The sequence below is a fragment of the Lissotriton vulgaris genome, chromosome 5 (assembly GCF_964263255.1).
Source record: "Lissotriton vulgaris chromosome 5, aLisVul1.2, whole genome shotgun sequence".
Lineage (NCBI taxonomy): Eukaryota > Metazoa > Chordata > Amphibia > Caudata > Salamandridae > Lissotriton > Lissotriton vulgaris.
This window is the reverse complement of record NC_141693.1, coordinates 1543162422-1543182911: the sequence shown is the minus strand read 5'-3', so window position 1 is coordinate 1543182911 and position 20490 is coordinate 1543162422.

Here is a 20490-nt window from a genome sequence, read left to right as displayed (position 1 = left end):
CGGTGGTAGGGGTCTATTTCTTCCCATCCAGAATATAACTTTGTTCAATAAGTCCTGCTGACTTTCAGCTTTTCCCATCGCAAGTGCTGGTACTCCTGAGAGGACGGACACATATGGTGCGGCTTCTGGCGGGAGGTGTATGTGTGGTACTTTGCGTACTGTTTTGACCTCTAAGGGCCTTGATATAGCAGATTTGAAGGGAGCTTTGGAAGTGCTTGAATCTGGGATTTTAGGGGATTGTAGAGTGACTTGAACGCTTTTGTGGTTGGGAGTTGGCTTAGCTGTTGGGAAAGTAGTAGATGGCTGGGGTCGGTTTCGATGTTTCTGAATTATTGATGGGTTTCAGGATAGCCGTGATTTATTCTCTAGACCCGAGAGCCTTTCCCCTATAGCGTTGATTTTTTCTGTTAGTGGAGAAATGATGGTTTTAACAAGTTGTTCAATCTGAGTCAGTAGAGGAATCTGGGAATAAGATATTGGTTCATCCAGTTTGGCATCAGTCTCCATGGTGATAGGGAGATTATGAACAGACAGTGCAGGGCTTACAGATGGTTTATGGAATTTGGATTGATTCCCTTCGGCATTGTCCTCGTCATGCTTTCTTTTGACGGGTAATTGCCGTGAAAGTACTGAGGCTTGTGTGTTGACTTTGTTCAATAAAAAGGGGGATTCCTGTGTACTGCCTTTAGTACTTGTAGTACAGGTGCCTTTGGCGAGAGAGGGTGATTCCACACTGACATACTTTGTTTTGCAAAGACTGTTTAGTTCATCCCACAGGGACAGGTTATGCACTCTTGGGGAGATTAGTGGAGGAGATAGCATACTAGATGGAGAGTAACAAGGTCAGTTTATGTCTATCACATGAACAGTAGGCAGTGAGCTTGTACTAATCGTTTGGTGCATTTGCACCACTTGACCTCGGCACCCCTGCGCAGCTGGGCTTGTTTCCCCCTTACAGGGCATGATCAGAGTAGAGATAGTAGTATTACAGAAAAAAGTCAAATAAATGTGTGTACACTCTACCTCCTTTAGCAGAAGTGACAAGGGGGGAGGCCTGTCCTGTCCCCTTCGGTCCACGGAGGGCCACAGAGGGCCCGCCCTTTGCCTGGGCTTAGCCCGGCGCTGACCCGCGCGCGTCCCGCGGGGCGGGAGGTGTTCCGCGTTCTTGAGGCGCCTCCAGGCGCAGCGGGAGCGTCACGAGCGCGGCAGGACCCGGGGCTGCTGGGAAGTGTAGTTTTCTACTGCCCTACTTGGCCAGGAGAGTCCCTGTCTCACCGTCGCGTTTGCCGTTCCCCTCATGGCTGCAAAGGTGAAGGGATTGCTTGGCCGTTCCCCTCATGGCTCCCCACCGCTGCAGGTATGTTTGGAAATGCCCCCAGGCCTGCTCGGTGCTCCGCGTTCTTGAAGCGCCTCCAGGCACAGCGGGAGCGTCACGAGCGCGCCAGGACCCGGGGCTGCTGGGAAGTATAGTTTTCTACTGCCCGACTTGGCCAGGAGAGTCCCTGTCTCACCGTCGCGTTTGCCGTTCCCTTCACGGCTGTAAAGGTGAAGGGATTGCTTGGCCGTTCCCCTCACGGCTCCCCACCGCTGCAGGTATGTTTGGAAAAGCCCCCAGGCCCGCTCGGCGCTCCACGTTCTTGAGGCGCCTCCAGGCGCAGCGGGAGCTTCACGAGCGCGCCAGGACCCGGGGCTGCTGGGAAGTGTAGTTTTCTACTGCCCGACTTGGCCAAGAGAGTCCCTGTCTCACCGTCACGTTTGCCGTTCCCCTCACAGCTGTAAAGGTGAAGGGATTGCTTGGCCGTTCCCCTCATGGCTCCCCACCGCTGCAGGTATGTTTGGAAATGCCCATACAAAGAAAGTGGCCCGACCTCATGGCCGCGGCCCAGGCCGGCGAACATACCTGGAGCGGGTGCCTACACCACGTGGTGGTTCTAGGAAAGAGGGAGCCTACCCCTCGTGGCCGCCGGTGTCATCGCAGCGGCCCGGGAAGAGCCCGCGCTGCCGTCGCGACGCAGAAGTCAGGACGCCCGGCCGGGACAGGGGCGGAGCTCTGCCGAGGCCTGGCCAGGCCTAAAGAGCCGGCTGCAGCGTGCCCGGAAGTCCCACCCTGTGAGGGCGGAAGCCGGAAGAAGCCGTCCCTAAGCCCCTGGTCCCCGGAGGGAACCCAGGTGAAGGCTGTGGAGTGCCCACAGTGCCGCAAACGTCTGGTGAGGGCGGAGGGGGGCCTCGAGGCACTCTACCGGTGCCTGCCCCCTCCACTGCAAAAATACCTGCTGCCTGCTGAAGTCCCGGGCCCCTTGGAGCGGGACCTGGGTGAAGTGGAGAGCCAAGTAGCGGCGGCTGCCTGAAGCCGCAAGAAGGTGCTGCAGGTAACCCGCAGGCTCCCGGTTGGACAGGGAAGCCCCGTGCCAGCCACGGAGGAGAGTGAGCCCTGCAATACATACGGAGCCCCGCAGGGGAGCAGGAGGAAGTCGTCTAGAGCCCGGTGATTTGGGGCTCAAGTGGACTGTGTTGGGGGGGCGGACGGCCAGAGAGGAGAGCGGGGCCCCCGAGGAGCGTAGAGGGAGCCCCCGTGGCCGCCCCTCTCTGGGGGAGGAAATGTAGGTGGGCCCTGTTGACCCAGACAAACCCAGCGATGGCCCCCCTCGAGCTGAGGTGAGGGGAAAAAGTGTCTACAGGCCATTTGAACTAGGGGTTAAGAACTACCCTGGGCCCTGTGGGCCCCCCATTGTTTCCGAAGGCTTGAAGGACCGCTAGGGGGAGGCTGAGAGCCCCCTATCCTGGGCCAGAACAGTACTTAGCCCCTGACTCAGGGTGATGTCTAAGGGTTTATGCCTACGCCTGATAAGACCCTGAGGCCAGTAATGGGGCCTAAATGTTGAGGCAGTTGCAAAATTGTGTATTATGCTCCTGTGTTCCGCCTATACTTATGTGCACCCTGAGGAGTTTGAGCCTATTATTCCATTTTGCAGGAGGTGCTAATACAAGTCATGCTGTGTTTATGCCTAATGTTTTATTTTACACTTACAGCCAACTACTAAGGTTATGACAACGATTAATGCCTGTGTTTTCCCTGCAATACTGACCCTGTGTTTCATGCATTTGATAACATTCTTTTTATTTCAGCTGTACACTAATGGACTTACTTACCATTTTCTTACTTTTCCCATTTTCCTTGTAAATAATCCCCCTGGTATCCATTGCCCTGGCGCCATTTGCCGCCCTATTGTGATTACTGTGTTTTACCTTTGCAGGTTGGACCTAATACAAAAGTTATTCTTTTTCCAACCAGAAGTGGTGTTGTGTCTCTTTTGTGGTGTGGCAGGTGTGTTGACTGTGGGTACTGCGTGGATGCTTGACGCATGTCCTCAGGAGTTTGGCCTGCCCACTCTGCTACATGCTACCCCTCGTAGAATTGATCACCCCATTTCTAACAGTGCACGTACTGGCTACTTACCAGTGACGTCCTCACACTTGGCTTTGTGGCGTGGCACATCTGTGTGTGCGTGGGGGAGGATTACATTCTGCTCAATGGTGTCATGGGACCAGAGAATATGTGTAGCTACCTAGGGGCATATTATCAACAAATAGCGATATTTATCGCTAAGTAGGGTTAGCCACAATATTTTTATCGCTGCGCATCACGTGATTTTATCGCTGAGATAACGTGCTATTAGCAACGTTTATCTCAAAAGCGATAAAATTCCCGGCGATAGCGGCAAAATCTGTAAATATATCGCGGAGAATACAGCGATATTCATGCATTATTGCTAACAGGGTCTGCAAGCATTATTGCTAGCAAGGTCTTCGCCGACGATACTCTTCTCCTCTCTAAATCCCCAGTTGGGCTCCAGAATCTCCTTGATAGCTTTCAGATCTTTTGTGCATCGAGGGGGCTTGTGATAAACACTAGCAAGACTAAATATCTGGTATTGAACCCGCCAAGAAAACTGGGTAGGCCTCCTGTCTTAAATTCTGAACCTCTCGAGCGGGTCATGGAATTCGACTATCTCGGCATTCGACTTTCGAATTCCATGAAGTGGAACCCTCATGTCCAGAAGATGCTATTGGGCCACAAGAGGGTTACGGGGGCCTTGGTAAAGGAACGGCGCTCTACATCCACTAGACCCATCGGTCCAGTAATTGACATATACAGGGCCAGGGGGGTAAGTGCAGCCCTTTATGGAGCAGAACTTTGGGGCTCCAGCAATACAGAGCATCCGGCCAAATCTGAAAACAGATTCCTAAGGGAATTAATGGCACTCCCACAGAGCACGGCCATGGTGCCTTTGTTGCTGAATCTCGGGTGCCATGCCATTAGTGACCTGGCAAAACTTCGCCCACTCCTATTGTGGGCGCGGCTGTGACGGGTCCCAGAGCTGGCCAAATATGCAGAAGGCTAGGCAGAGGTGATGTCTACTATGGGCTGGCAAAAAATTAAATGGCTCCAAGACGTTAAGTCCCTACTATTTGACCTAGGTCTTAGCGAGCCATGGGAGAATAGATCAGCCCCACCAAAATCAGTAATGAAGGAACCTTTATTGGAATTGGGTTTCAAGGAAGCGCAATTGTGACCCTAGGTTGGGAAGCGTAATGCATAGGTTCCTAATGATAAAGGACGTTATGTCTACCGAGCCATATTTAGATATCATCTATAAACCCCTAGATTGGGCACTGTATTTTAAATTTAGGATCGGTACCCTACCTATAAGGGAATTTACTGCAGGCTGGAAAACCCAATTCCAAATGTCATCTGCCTGCCCTTGTTGTACACTAGGAGTAGAGTCTATGGCGCACTCTTGTTTGTTTGTCCGGCCTACAGAGTTTCAAGGGGTTACTGGCACAAACCGTTGTGCAATGCACTGGGTACTAGAGACTATCCGCCTGATTCATCATGCTCCCGTTTTGCGAGGCCCTAATAGCGATTCATAGCGAATCGCTATTAAGGACTCGCAAAACGGGATTCATGTAGGAATATGCAAAAAAAATGCGATTCCTTACAATTCCTTATTTGCGATTAGCTAATTGCTAATCGCAAATAAGGAATAACTCCACCATTCATCCTATGGGCCAAAAGGCCCATAGGAATGAATGGGGAGTATTCCTTATTTGCGATTAGCAATTTGCTAATCGCAAATAAGATAGCGATTTGAAGGGTGCCAGGGGTGTCCACAGGACACCCTGTAGCACCCCTCAAATGAAATTTTACACAGGTGTTTCACACACACATGTCCAAAGGACATGTGTGTGTGTAACATGCAACTCAGAAAAATGCATGTAAATGCATTTTTCTGAGTTTTCGCAATTTACCACGAGGTCTGACCTCGCGGTAAATTGCGCCTAGAAATTGCAAATTCGCAAAAAAAATAGGATGATGAATTGCATTTAAGGAATCTCAAATAGAGATTCCTTAAATGTAATTCCTCGCAAAATTGCGAGATCGCAATTAGCGATTTTTACATTTGGGATGCTGAATCCCAAATGCAAAAATCGGTCTCGCAAAGGGCCAGATTCTCAGAATCTGGCCCTTTGCGAGCGCAAAAAAGCTTGATGAATCAGGCGGTATGTTGTAGCACTACGTATCCTCTCATCGAACTCTAGTCTTTTGTGTGTCACTGGCCTGGCCAAATACCTAAGTTGGGCTTGGACGATTAGAGCAAAAAGGCTGAAAGAAAATGTTTAATCCTTATTTTAAAGTTTTTAATGTATAACTGTTCTTGGGAATTATTAATGTACCGCAATGTGTACATTTGTCTTTTAGAGTAAATTGCGAAAGCTTGTTGAAATTCAGTGGAGTTCAAGAGTTCCAAGCTGTGTTTTTAATGTGTTTTAATTGTAAAATTTTAATGTCGGTGCTTTTAAGATATGTTTTATATTGAAATAAAGCCTTACTACTACCAAATTGGCTAACAGGGTCTTAGCCATTATATCCACCTCCCATTGGATATAATGGCTAAGAACTGGTCTGAGCAGGTGTTAGTTTTTGGAGATATTCACGCTTAGCGCAAATATTTCCATCTCTACGCCTGTGTTGCTAATAGGCGATAGCGATGTTAGCGACTCACTTTGCATGTCATTAGCGATAAATATCGCTGACATACAAAGCGGGCCCTAAACCGCTCGCTATCGCCTACAAGCTGTCGCTAACTGCTGTTAGCGACAGCTTGCTAATAGGGCGATAGAATTATCTACGCTTAGTGGCCAAAAACGGCAGCTAAAGCGGCAAAAATTGCCTATCGCCCCCCTTGATAATATGCCCCTTAGTGATTTGGTTGAGGTGGTCCATTAGATGACATATGCATCTTGCGGTATGGTGTGCTCCATCTTGCTGTACTGGGGAACAAGGGAGCACGGTAAATGTAAATTGATACGTGTATAGCGCACTACTCACCTGCAAGGGTCTCAAGGCGCTTGTACGAATACCGCTGTGGAACCTGTCCTGGCTTTTCCCTGTGAGGCGTCCACTCCTGGGCACCCCCAGGGTGAAGGCCAGGCCTCCTTAGCGTTGTGGGGGCCATTGTGGAGATTAAGCAAGCTATTTCCCAGAATTGGACCCTATGATTAGAATAGGCACCGAGGCGAGAATTATCAGGTCCGTGGAATTTTTAACCAAAGACCCGCCGAGGCGGGGAATTGAACCCTGGTCCCGGGCTAGACCTCTGCATCAGGGTCTGTCGCTCTAACCATTGAGCCACACTTCTCCACGGTAGAGGTATAATTGCAGGCCTCCCACCCCCAAACAGTCCTCCCAGGGAAGATGGCTACCTACCTGTTAGGTGAAGCTGAACAATGCAATGGCTGCCAAGTGCTTCTGGGTGGGGTGGAGGAAGGATCCATCTTGATGATGCTGTAGGACAGGAGGTATGGTGGGAGTAGAGGTACAGGACTTCCACCCCCAAACAACCCTCCCAGGTGAGATGGCTAACTACCTGTTATGTCATTTGATGTACTGCAATGGCTGCCACGTGCTTCTAGGTGGGGTGGGTGAGGGATCTATTGTGATGATGATGTGAGACAGGGGGCCTTGTGGGAGTTATAGTGATGGCTGCCTGTACACATGCCCCCATGGTGATGTTGGTGGCTACGTTTGGGGTGAATTGGTGTGGGTGATTGTTGGATCTGTGAGACATGTTTTTGTGAATGTGTGGTGCAGATGAATGCTATCTATCCTAGGTGGTGTAGCTTAGTAGTTGTACAAGACAATACATATCAGTGTTGTGGTAGTCATTTGTTTGTACTTACCAGCCTCCACTCCCCCGGTTAGTCCTGTGAGACTCTCTGGATGCAGTTTGGCAAGAACCTTCTCCTCCCATGGTGTAAATGTTTATTGTGGAATGGGAGGGCCACTGCCAGTCTAGTTGGCCAGCTCCCAGTTCTTGCTCCTCCTCTCTTTGACAACCCTCTTCAGGTCATCCCACTGCTTCATGATCTCCTTCTTTGATCGCACGGTAGTCCCTACTGCTTTGACACTTTGTACTATCGTTTCCCACATTTGAGTCCTTGTGGCTAATTGTGTCTTTTGGACCAGGCTACCAATCAGTTGAGGTTCCACTCTTACTATCTCATTTAAGATGACTGACAACTCACTCTCTGTTAATTTGGGCATTTTATGTGTGGACATGGTGTGTGGTGTGCAAAGTGTTTGTGGGTGCAGGGATGTGGGTAGTGTGTGTGGTGGTGGTGTGTGAGGTGTGTTATGTGCTGGGTGCTTGTTGGTGCTGGTGTGATGGTGGTGGTGATGTGTGTGTGTTGTATTATTTTACCTCTCCTCTCAGATGTGGTGAATGCCCTTCTCTTCTGGATTGTTGCAAAGGATTGTGGTCAGGGCAGGGGTTGGTTTTATACTCAGCTCTGTGGGTGTGTCCAAATAGGGTATTCCTGTCAGGTGTGTTGAGGGTGTTGTACTGGAAATTGTATGTTTGTGTTTGGCATGTGTTTGTTACATTGGGATGTGATTTTGTGTATTTGGCGGGCATGGCTACTTCGAATAGTTCAATGTTTGGCCTTATTGTGGGGTTTCTGCATCATCCGCGATGTTTTCTACGCATCGTCCGCAATGGTGTGTATACTGCAACTCTTCCACTGGCTCTCCCATTCATTCCAGTGTGTGACCGCGGTGGTCAGAATCAGCTGATCGTACCGCAGGACCATCAGTGATATCCTAATTTCCTGTGCGGTGTCTCTGCTATGCTTGCGGCGGATTGTTGATTTTCCGCTCCTTTTCCGACCACCGCGGTTGGATTTTGGACATCACTGCCCACTACGGGAGGTTTTTCTTGGACCAGTTCCGTATGGTCAGTCTTTTTTTGCGGATGATCCTAATTTGATCGCCGTTTTTTCCATGGTCCCAGCAGGCAGATGTTTTCCGCTTCTTGGCGGTTGGGGTGATTTTCAGACCTCCATCCTAATGAACCCCTATATTTTTTACCTTAAATTCGATATTCTTAACCATGATATCCTTGTTGTCGATATTTCTGGATCGCAATATTTCCAACTTGATATTTGTGTAAGTCGACATTTCTAACTTCATATTCTGTCTCAGCACCATTAGGGGGCCATTGTACTGGCCCCATTCTCTCCCTTCTCCATATCCTTGTCCAGTAACCCTTCCGTAATTCCTTTTTTCACTTGGGTGTCATTTGCATCTGAACTGAAGTCTGAACTATTAGAGCTATCACTGTTGGAATTATAGTCAGGGTTCCTTCCTGACATGACTTTAAAGGGGTACAGCTCGAAACATGTTGACCATTTAGAAAAGTAGGCACATAATAATCTCCTTTTCGACTTCCCCTCTGATTTTACCCATACCGACTAGAGGCTAGAATAAAAAAGTTGTTTTGAAGTGCCGGGTATTTTTATTTTTACCTTCACATAACACCCCCACTCCAACTGTCTCCACTACCTTCTATCATTTCACACCTTAAAAAATGCTCCCATTTCTTGTAGCATGCCCCATTCCATAGTAGAGCAGGATGGACCCGATGATGAAGCATGGCACCATGGGGTAACCCTGGCAGGTGAAGATTTTACAAGAAAACCTTTGCTTTCTCCTGTGAAGGGTTAGTCTCCTCATAACAGTTGGGTTCATATTTTGCATTTATACTTTGGTTTGAGGAAGAACCTAGATGATCTTCTCCCTCCCCCTTTTTTTAGATGAACTAGGAACTGTAGTCATGGGGTGCCTAAAAAGTAGTTGCTGTGAGCCTTGGTCTTATCTGCCGCCAAGTAAAACATAAGCGGCCACATGCATCAACCTATTTAGGAAGTGCAAACGGTGCGAATCGGTAAATTCGGCTGTTTGCGATTCCTAAATAGGTTTTTGGGATGCATGAAACATTTTTGGAAAAATCGCTATTTTTAGCGAATTCCAAAAATGCAATTGCTTTTAAGGAATCGCAAATTTGCGATTCCTTAAAAGCAATGCATGATTACTTTTAAAATTGCGAATTCACAATTAGGGGGTGCAAATTACCACGAGGGTGAACCTCGTGGTAATTTGCGAAAATGTATTAAAATGCTCAAAATTGCATTTTAAAACACTGTCATGTTACAGACACACATGTCCTTAGGACATGTGTGTGTGAAACATGCACTTCAAAATACATTTCAGGGGTGCAGGGGGGTCCTTTGGATCCCCCCTGCACCCATGGAATGCATTAACATTTTGCGAATCGCTAATTGAAATTCGCAAAATGTCAATGCCTTCCCATTGATTCCTATGGGCCTTTTGGCCCATGGGAATCAATGGGAATTGCGAAATCGCAAATTAGAATTCGCATATTATTTGCGATTCGGTACAAATTGCGATTTTTACCGAATCGCAAATATTATGCGATTTTAATCATGCATCCCATTTTGCGATTCCTTATTTGCGATTCCCTAAAAATCGCAAATAAGGAATCGCAAAACCAGACTTTGATGCATGTGGCCGGTAGTCCCTCTTTTTGGGATGGCCAAGGCTCCATACGTCTGCCAACCTGCAATCTCATAGTAATGCAAGGCCCTTCCCAGAAAGCACCCCGGTTTGGCCATAACGCTCAACTATCTGTCCATGTCTTTATTAATGACTAAATTAAAATCACCACCCACCAATATGACTACGTCCGAGGTCTGTAAAATCTCTGGCAATGTGTCATGGAGAAAGGTTTCTTGGTGTTCATTCAGATAGTTAGTAAGGGAGTGGTCACACACCCCAATACAGTATGCTAGTAGGCGCTTTTTCACTCAGCTATTTTGCCTATTAGCTCTCCTTGGAACCTACGAGAGATAAGAATTGCCACCCTTCAAATTTTGTAGGTCCTGCTGAACAGGAATGCTCGGGGAACCGTTGGGACTTCATTATGTGCTCTTGGTAGGCAATGAGTCTCATGCAAAAAACATATGTCTACCTCAGTTTGCTCAAGCATGGACAGGGTGGCTGCCCTCTTAGTTAGGTGGTTTACGCCTTGCATGTTGAGGCTAATAATTTTGATGTGAGTGAAGCCGGTGAATATGCTGGTGCACCTCCCAAGCCAGTGGCAAGAGCTTGTGCTTTGTGGTATATCGTACCTTTTGGTCTGTAGAGTGAGAGCCCTGCAAGCAGTTGCTGCCAAAAATGTTGGAATTGGCCAAGGAGACAGGTTTCAAACAACTCATTCCCCCAAATAGCTCATAATAACACAACAGCAAACCATTGGTTAACAAGGCCATACTGTATGGTATTGATAGGCGTGAATTAGTTGAACCGTACCTGGACTGGGTAGTGGCCATCTCTCTATATATTGATGTGTTACCATCTGCTCTACCTGTCACCACCCAGTTTTACTGGATCAACGTAGCCGCTCTGATTGTTGTCTTAGCAAGCAATAGTTCCTCATGGCCATCATGTGGTTCGTCTATCAGCAGCAATATCAGCAGCAATCTCCTCCACCACTGTCCAGGGCCACCTGATGTTCCTGTGCTATTGTTCCTGGGTCCGCATGTAATCTTTTGAGAGACTGTGGCCCCTTCTGCCACTAGTCCTCTCCACCCAGTCTTGTGTCCCCAATCCTCTGGGATGAGTTACCCAAAGCACACCTTGCGTCTGAAAGTGTCTTCAGGCCCAAACACATAGGTAATGTTATTCACAAAAGTAAGTTTCTACCATTAAAGTTAGACTTTCGATCTAAGTAAGACTTTTGGTCTAACTTTACCTCTAAGTTAGACTTTTGGTCTAACTGTACCTTTGTGAATACTGAAATAGAGTAAAGTTCGACTTTTGATCTAAGTTAGACTTTTGGTTTAACTTTGCATTTGTAAATATTTGAAAAGTAGTGAAGTTAGACTTTTGGTACAAGTTAGACTTTTGTTCTAACTTTACCTTTGTGAATCGGGCCCTTAATCTGGTGCAGGCAGCTCAGCCATTGAAAAATTAGGCAGAATGGGTGTTCCTGCCCATAATATACCTGCTTGTTCTAGAAAAAAATAAGTAATGAGGCAGAAGTCTCTTCATCACTGTAGGGTAATCATGGAGAGGCCTTAGAATATTGCCACCATATGGCGACAGAATTGGAGGTGTTTATTGTCCCTTGCTTTATTGAGGATTTCCTCCTTCAACAGGAAGTTGTGGATGCAAGCCAAGATTTATGGGGCCCTATTCTTGCTTCCTCCTGAGTAACCTGCTCTGGAGACTCTATCCAGTTGGATGTCCTTTGTGGTGCCCTAGGACATGCTGAAACAAGGCTCCCACGTAGCTTATGATGTCCGGGTCTTCAGTGCCCAAAAGAACCCCGCAGATTATCACATTGTAGCGGCAAGAGCGGTTACCCAGGTCCTAAGTATGCAACTGCTGGTCATCCTGTCTCTCATGCAGGCGCAACAACTCCTTGGTGAAAGTGTTCAAGCTCCTTATCTATTGTCATCTCGGCGTCCTTCTGCATGAATACTCTGTACCCAAGGGTGCTCAGATCTTGTCGTATCTCCCATAGTTCTGGAAACATGCTATGTTTCACTGACTGGAGAATGATGCGTAGTAAACCAAACAGGGACTCTAGGAATGCTCTTGTTAGTGGGGCATGATCTTTGCTGGGGTCTTTGTGTGTTAAGGACTCCATTATGATGGTGCATCTTCCCTCACTGTGCTTACGGACCTACTCAACACATCTCAGATATTTTGCTCTTACTGGAAGGCATTTTGCTGAGTCTGATAGGGGGGGTCGATGCTCTGCTCCTCGTGCTTTGTATAGGACAATGTTTCAGGGTTATTGGCTGTAAGTCCCAGCTGGTAGCCCATTGGGTGCAAATACCCCAGGTGGTAGGGGCTGAGGGCTGTCCCCTCCCAGCATCCCTGGAGTGGTGAGTACCGGCTCTGTAAAAAACCCTTGCAGTGCCCCTTCAGTAAAAATTGGGGTCATGTGCCTGTGCCCCTCTATGATCCTCCTTCTGCTTGCAGGGTACAGATGTGCAATGTGTTACTTGGTAGAGCGGTCCTAGAGGACCCCGAGTATCTCAGTGTGCACCCCCAGGGAACAGCCATGGTCCTGCTACTCCTCCCCAGTGAGGCAGTCTTAATGTTCTTGTGGTGGGGGCAGGCCCTACTGCGGCTTCTGGGCTCCAGCCTTGCTCTCCCGACTTCCAGGGGAAGAGTCCTCCTGCCAACTGACTCTGTTTTGCAGGGGTTCCAGCTGGGTGGGTGGGGCCACCCAGTCCTTGCAGCTCTTGGGCACCCAAGCAAGCAAAGATCCCCGCTATGTGGTCTCTGGGATTAACTCTGGTGCCACTCTCACGTACAAAGCAGGACCGCTGAAGAGTCGCGGATGCCATTTTGGATGCAGTGCAGCCCATTCCATGCTGCAATGTTAGTTTACAAAGTCTTATAACCTCTATCACTTAGGTTGCTATTGCATTCTGGGCCCGCTATATCGGATAATGGCTGGTGGGTGGGCAGAGGAGTGAGAGGCACGTCTTTCCCTGTCCGCCTTCTGGTGTGTTGTGTCCTGCTGGACACATTCTAGTTGTGCGAGTGCAATCCTACACTTAACACCCACCCACCACTGATGTCACGAGGCACGTGACACAGTCAATAAAAGGAGCTGAGCGCAGGTGCTCGTGGCTCATTAACCCACCATACAGCGCAGTGTCTGTATCCAGTTATTACTACAATGAGGGCCTAGGGCCCCCGACACAACAATGGCGACGAGGAGTGGTGGCTGTGCCCAGCGGCTCCACAGCCATTTTCTTATGGGTGAAAGGGGGAGAGAGAAGTAGGGTGACATCGTGCCCCCTCCCCTCCCCCAGGATCGGCGACAGTCTGCTGAGTGGCCCGCGGGGCGTGTGCCTTGCCCCGGGCCCAGAGGTCCCTCTCGAGGTGACCGGGAGCTCACCCCGCACCTAGACCTCCAGCGCAGGAGGAGAAGCGGACTGGGCAGACCCGATCTGCACTGGCCGCAACTGTGCCCAGGACAAGGAAGTAGACCGACCAGAGCCCACCAGAGAGGAGTGCTGGCTGGGCGGAGCCCACTCGCCACGGCAGCAGGAGGAGAATAGGCCCGTCGGCCGGAGGTGAACCTGAGCACTGAAGTATGCCTGGGGGCCGCGCAAGAAAGAAGCGACCCCCCCGTCTGACTGTGAAAAGCGGAGCCCACCCGCATGACCAGCACGCCTTGCCGGGCGGGATTGCAGCCACAATAAACTTTCAATAAAGCAGCGCCAGTGGAGCCCACCCGTGGCCTGCCTACAGCGTCCCCCGCCGCACAGCGTGTGAGTGAGGAGAAGCTGCAGCGGTCGAGTGAAAGACTGTACAGGTAGCACCCGGCCGGCGCTGCCTAAAGTGAAGGAGAGGCGACCCTCGAAGGACAGGAGCATGCGGAGCCCACCCGCGGCCTGCCTGAAGAGTACCCTGTCCTCAGCCCCACGCAGCGTGTGAGCAGAGAAGCTGCCGCGGGCGGGGAGAGGAAAAGCAAAAGGTCCGCATGCGGCCAGCGCCGCCGAAAAGAGAGAAGAGACTGCTCGCCTCATGGTTCAGAGGCCTACGGTGTACTGCCCGTAACAGCGGCACCAGCCCCCCCCACCCCCGCGCGCAGCCCGCAATGAGAAAAGGCCTGTGGCGAGGGGTGGGAAGACTGTGTACCAAACATTCCCCACAGCGAAGCCAGCAGGCCAGGGAAATAGCGTTGACCCCCGCCCGTGCAGCGTGTGAGAAAGGAGGATGCCGTGGGCGGGGGTGTGAGGAAAGAAGACAGCGAGAGGGAGCAGCCATCAGGACATACGCTGCAGCACCCCCAAATAATGGCCAAGCACTGAACAAATGTGCATCGGGCCTTCACACGTCCTGGGACAAAATATAAAAATAAGGCAAAGACTCACCAGCAGTCCAAAGGAGTCCCCGGTGTTCCCTGCATCCAGGAGGCAGCAGCTCCCAGAAGTCATCCACTGCCACCAGGCGCGCAACACCCATTGGACTCACCGGGCTTCAGCCCCCCCGTAGTGTGTGGCAGCCCGGGATGAGACAGATCCCGGGCACACACAGAGCCGCACCCGAACGTTTCACAGGTTTTTAAAAGACCATTTGAATGTTAATTAGGCCTTGCAGTTGTTTCACCCCTTCTAAGAGCCCCTGCAGTTCCACTCTGCCTACTGATTAAAGGTTCAGCCCCCCCTCGAAATTTTTCTTAGCCCCCCCCCCCGAAATTTGGCTCTAGTTGCGCCTCTGACTGCCACCCCCCAGCACACCAGTGGTGCCAGAGTGGCGCCACGAAGAACACTGCCCAGCACCGGCAGCTCCATTAGAAAGCCAGCAGAACGCTCCAGAAAAGAAATACAACGATATGGACTGCCAGCAAAGTGGAGCAACCCTGCCATCTAGAGGTTGCTGTTCAGAACTGTAGGGAGGGATCACCTAAACTCAGCAAACAAGCACAAGACAAGCCAAGGGAAAGCCTACAAAGGGAAAGCAAGCCTGCAGCGACGCGGACGAAGACGGAGACCCATCATCACTGCTGAGGTGACGCCTGGTGGCCACAGGTGCTCACCGCAACCGCAGGAGAGACAGCATTACCCTGGACAGCGAGGAAGAGTTGAGACCGTCTACCGCAAGCAGCAAGATTCAAAGGCAACCGATGGAAGAGCGCAAGTGTACCCCGGACGGTACAAGACAGCGCCTGACAGTAAGGAGGCCACACCTCAAGTACTAGAAGAAGTACGCAGCAAGTACCCAAAGTACTGGAAGAAGCAGAAGTGCAGCACGCACGTGGAGTAGAGCGATGATGGCAGAGAATCTAAAGAAGAGCAAGGAACAAAGCGACACTGAAGATGTACCACAACGGTACGAAGTGAAGCACAAACTTGCAACTGCCATGCACAATGACGTGCAATGAAAGAGTGACGCAAGATCACCATGCCAAGAAGCTAAAGAGCCTCACCGGCAGCGAGCACGAGAAGTGCACCCACCGGAGAAGGTCCATGGAGCAGTGAAGTAACCCTCCGGAAACAGCAGAGCACACAAAGAGCGCAGATGAAACTGCGCCAACGCAAAAGCACTGCAGCAGCAGCAAATGGCGATCCGGACGATCGCGGATAGCGAGAAGACTCACGAAGAGGAAGCTGTCCACCCCATCTGGTAGCAAGGAAGATCGCCTAAGAAGAAAAGGATGATCCGACCAGCCAGATGCGCACCCACAAAAAAAAAATCCGACCAGTCAGATGGTCGCCCGAAAAGGAAAAGAGAAAGCCGACTTGCCAATAGGTCGCCGGAATGCTCACCTGCCATAAAGGCGCAGCAAAGGTATTCTGCCAGGAAGTCAGGATGAAGATGTCATGTTAGAAGGTCCGATGTGAAGATCAAAAAGAGGTCCAGGGATGGGACCACGAAGAAGTCTGATGACACCCACCTGAAGAAAAGAAGTAAAATGGAGGCAAGAGAAAAGGTCGTAATGACCGGTCCAGTCACAGAAGAGAAGAAGATAGTGTCCGAAAGCCAGGACAAGACCAGAGGGAAACAGGCGGAGTGCACGCTGCTTGAAGAAGCCTGGTGAGGAAGACAAAGACAGAAAGGTGACAGCAGCGTGTCGTGAAAAGGAAGAAGTCATGTGGCACAACGCCAAGAACAACATCTGGAAAAGGTGAGGAGAGGTGTGATAAGTCTACACACTTACAAGAAGAGGTGACACACCACAACATTGTGTACAGTGACCCGCACGTCCTGGAGAACACTGATGGCACCTGGAACAGATCAGGCATCTACTTACAAGACCCCGGCGACCCATCGACGGTAGGAGAGCACAGGCTGGACCATTGGCAACACCCACCTTTGGGATCAAGCGGAAAACTGAATGCGGAGGGAGCTCAGACGGCCTGAACAAGGAGAACTGACCAATCCACACTAGCCCGTGGAGATCCAAGGGGCAAAGGCCTCAGGGACACCAGTGGCAGAGGGTCCCGACAAGAGAGATGGATCCATCGCCGTCTAACCTGCAAGTCCCAGGAAGAAGAGGAACTTGTGCGCGAAGGCAGGAGTCAACAACAACCCTTCAGGTGGAACTACGGACTCTGTGAGGTAGTACTCTCATCGTCTCCTCCATTCACACGCAGACTGTGGAATTGGAGCAATGCTGTGGAGAACACCCGGCCCAGTGGAAACCTGATGAAAAGGGCCTCCGGGACATCTCGTGGCAGGAGAACACCCGAGAGAGGGGCGTCCTAGTGAGAAGAATGTCCTTCAAACACTCCATCCTTTGTAATGTAAAGCCAAGCTGCCTACAGTGAAGAAACCGACGGACCAGTAGAAGACAACATCCTTCAAGTCTAACATCTGATCATCCTGTTTGGCGTCACCCTCACAAGCAATATCTCAGTAAACTGAAGAACACACTTAAAGGGCGCAAGTCCAGAAGAGCACGCCCACCGAGAACCAGGACGTCGAGCCCAGGAGAACTAACGTTTCAGCAGCAATTTCCGCCGTCGTCATCAAGCAAGCGGCTGAAGAGACTCATTGTAATTTTGTAATTATTGTATATTCATGTACTTCCTCCCACAGGTTCGGACTTTTGTCTTTCCTTAATTTTTATTAAATTTTGGGAGGAATGTTGTGTCCTGCTGGACACATTCTAGTTGTGCGAGTGGAATCCTACACTTAATACCCACCCACCACTGATGTCACGAGGCACGTGACACACTCAATAAAAGGAGCCGAGCGCACTTGCTCGTGGCTCATTAACCCACCATACTGCGCTGTGTCTGTATCCAGTTATTACTACAATGAGGGCCTAGGGCCCCCGACACAACATGGTGCAAGCTCTAATATTCTAACCTAGAGGGTTATTTCAACTCTGAATACATTCAGCCTGCAAGCGAGCATGTATTTAATATTTAAATGAGCAATCAAACATATCCTGCATGATCACTCATGTGTATGATGTCGGGAAAATCATAATACTTATTAAGTGACCGTAATGTGTACATTTGTGAAATATGTATTTTACTTATCAACTGCCTTTTTTGAACTGTGCGTTCTTATGCCACAACTTTTTTTTATCCATGTTAAAACATTTATCCCCCATGATTTTTTGCTTAGCTCAACAGATTTCTTGCCAAAGGAGCTTTCAAACTACGACACATAAAAGAGAAACTGACAAATGAACATTGTGACTACGGTACTGACATTGACAAATCATACTTGAGACTAGGACTAGTGCTAGGACACTCGCACGGGAAAGTTTCTCTGAAACACTTGTTGCTCGGGTTTGTATTCCTTAGAAAAAACAGAAAACAAGAGGTGTTTGGCAACAGAAAACAAGAGGTGTTTGGCAACTTTTTTTAATCCATGTTAAAACATTTATCACCCATGATTTTTTGCTTAGCTCACTAAGGGCCAGATGTAGGTGGGCTAATACCGGTCGGTAACCGTCGAAAATTGGTAAATTTCCCGTTACTGACCGGTATTTAGTCCTTAGCGATGTCGGAGGCTGGATTTAAGGATTCTGTTACATATCGATTCGTTATTTTAAGGAATCTGTAAAATACCGATTCCTTAATTTAAGGAATCTGTAAATTACCGAATCCTTAAATCCTATGTAGGGAGCACTCAAGTGAGTGCATTTTTGGTTTAAGGATTCGTTATTTACCACCAACTACAAGTTGGTGATAAATACCGAATAGCTTTAAAAAAGCAATTTTGTGTTTTTTCAAAAGTGCCATGTGGCAGACATACATGCCCTTAGGGCATGTATGTGCGTCACATGTGCAGACATGCACAATTCAGGGGTGCCACATGGTGTCAATGTGACACCCTGCCATCCTGGCTCCCCCTATTACCGATTGGGTATTTACCGAATCGGTAATAGTGAATGGCTTCCCGTTTATTCCTATGGCCCTCCATGCCCTTAGGAATGTATAGGAAGGTATTCCTTATTACCAATCGGGTAAATACCCAATCAGTAATAACAAATGTTACCGAATCGGTCAAATTTACCGATTTTTTACCTACATTCTATTTACCGATTCTTAAATACTGAATCAGTAAAATTCGGTGTTTGGGAATCGGTAAATAGAAATTACCTACATCTGGCCCCATATCTCTTGCCAAAGGAGATTTCAAACTACAACACATAAAAGAGAAACTACCAAATGAACATTGTGACTATGGTACTTACATTGACAAATCATAATTGAAACTAGGACTAGTGCTAAGACACTCGCACAGGAAAGTTTCTCTGAAACACTTGTTGCTTGGGTTTGTATTCCTTAGAAAAAACAGAAAACAAGAGGTGTTTGGCAAAACAGTAACAGTTTGTGCAAATAAACAGTTCAGTGGGAGCAGAGCTTGCATGGCCTCAAGTTGGCCACCAGTTAGACGAGCTCCTGTGGTGTTGTGAAGCATTTTAGAATCAAGCTTAATTTACTGATTCATGTCCTTATATAGCTATAAATCACGTTGCGCTTATATAGACCTAGAAATCATACCCATATTTAGACATAACCCATCCAGTCCAATACAAGCATGGCTACTTCCACTAGTTCCAAAAAGCCACAACGATTTCTTGGAAAACTCAGCTTCAGCAGTCAGGGACATCCCCTTACTTGAATATTGATTTGTCCTAGAAATCATCGCGTTTTCAAAGAACTACCTTTCCCTTGGGGTTCTTTGGTGACGTTATTATGTCCGGCTTTACGTCAAATTAGGCACCTTCAAGGTATAAATATGCCTACACTTGAACTAGCAAAGACACAGTGGTTCGAAGCAACTCGACTATCTACTTGCCCGACCCAGCTTGCTACAGCAAGTGCCAAAGGAAGCCGACCCTCCAGCTGACGCACTGACAGAGAAGCTGTCCTTTCTCTCACTGAGAATCCAGCTCCAGTGTTTCCAAGCTCCCCTTGCGGGGTGTTGGGAAATCAAGTCCGGAGACAGAGATACCTGACCTCCTTCATTCTAATACCAAGGTATGGAGCTGATTAGACCCTAAGAAAAATCTTGGTTAGATTCTTGGCTAAAACAGACTAAACCTATGCTACACCTCACTTAGGGCCAGATGTATCAAGATACACTTTTGCGGTTCTCAAATAGCGATTTTTAAGGAATCGCTATTTGAGAATTGCAAAATGGTATGTATGTAGAAATTCGCTATTTTTTAGCGATTTCTTAAAATTTCTTAATTGCGATTAGCAAATTGCTAATCGCAATTAAGGAATAATTCCTATGGGCCAGGAGGCCCATAGGAATGAATGTGAAATTATTCTCAATTTACGATTCACATTTTGCTAATCGCAAATTGAGAATAATTAGAAGGGTGCAGGGGTGTCCAAAGGACACCCTGTTGCACCCCTGAAATAAGCATGGGTGCACATGTGGTGCACATGCATGCCCTAAGGGCATGTATGTGCATCACATGGCACTTTGAAAAGTGCAAAAATGGGCATTTTTCAAGACATTCGCAAATTACCACCAACTTGAAGTTGGTGGTAATTTGCGATTCCTTAAGGACAATTAGCACATTTTTTTTGCTTCATACATTCAATTTAAGGAATCGCAAATTTTGAGATTCCTTAACCCCTTCCATGCTCATGACGAGCTGAGCTCATCATGAGGCACAGAGGAGCTCTGCTTATGACGAGCTGAGCTCGTCATGAACAATGGGGTTCGATTAGGATCAGCACAGGAGGGGAAAACTATTAGCAGCCAAGGTTTTAAATGCAATCGCAAAATAAGGAATCGCAAATTTGTGATTCCTTATTTTGCACTGAAAATTGCTACATACATACCATTTTGCTCAAATGAGTTCGCAAACGCCGAAATTCAGCGAATTTCGCCGTTTGCCAACCCATTTCAGCTTGATACATCTGGCCTCTACTTCTTTCCTCGTACTAGACTTAGGTTAGGTAAATTTGGGGTAGGCGTATTTTAGAAGCACCAGTTGAGTACTTTTAGCCTTTGTTATTTATGTATGTATTTATCTATGGTCTAGAAACCATACAATGCTTTTACAGTATTATTTTATAATACTCTTCTTATTGTACGCACTATACTTAGCAACCAGT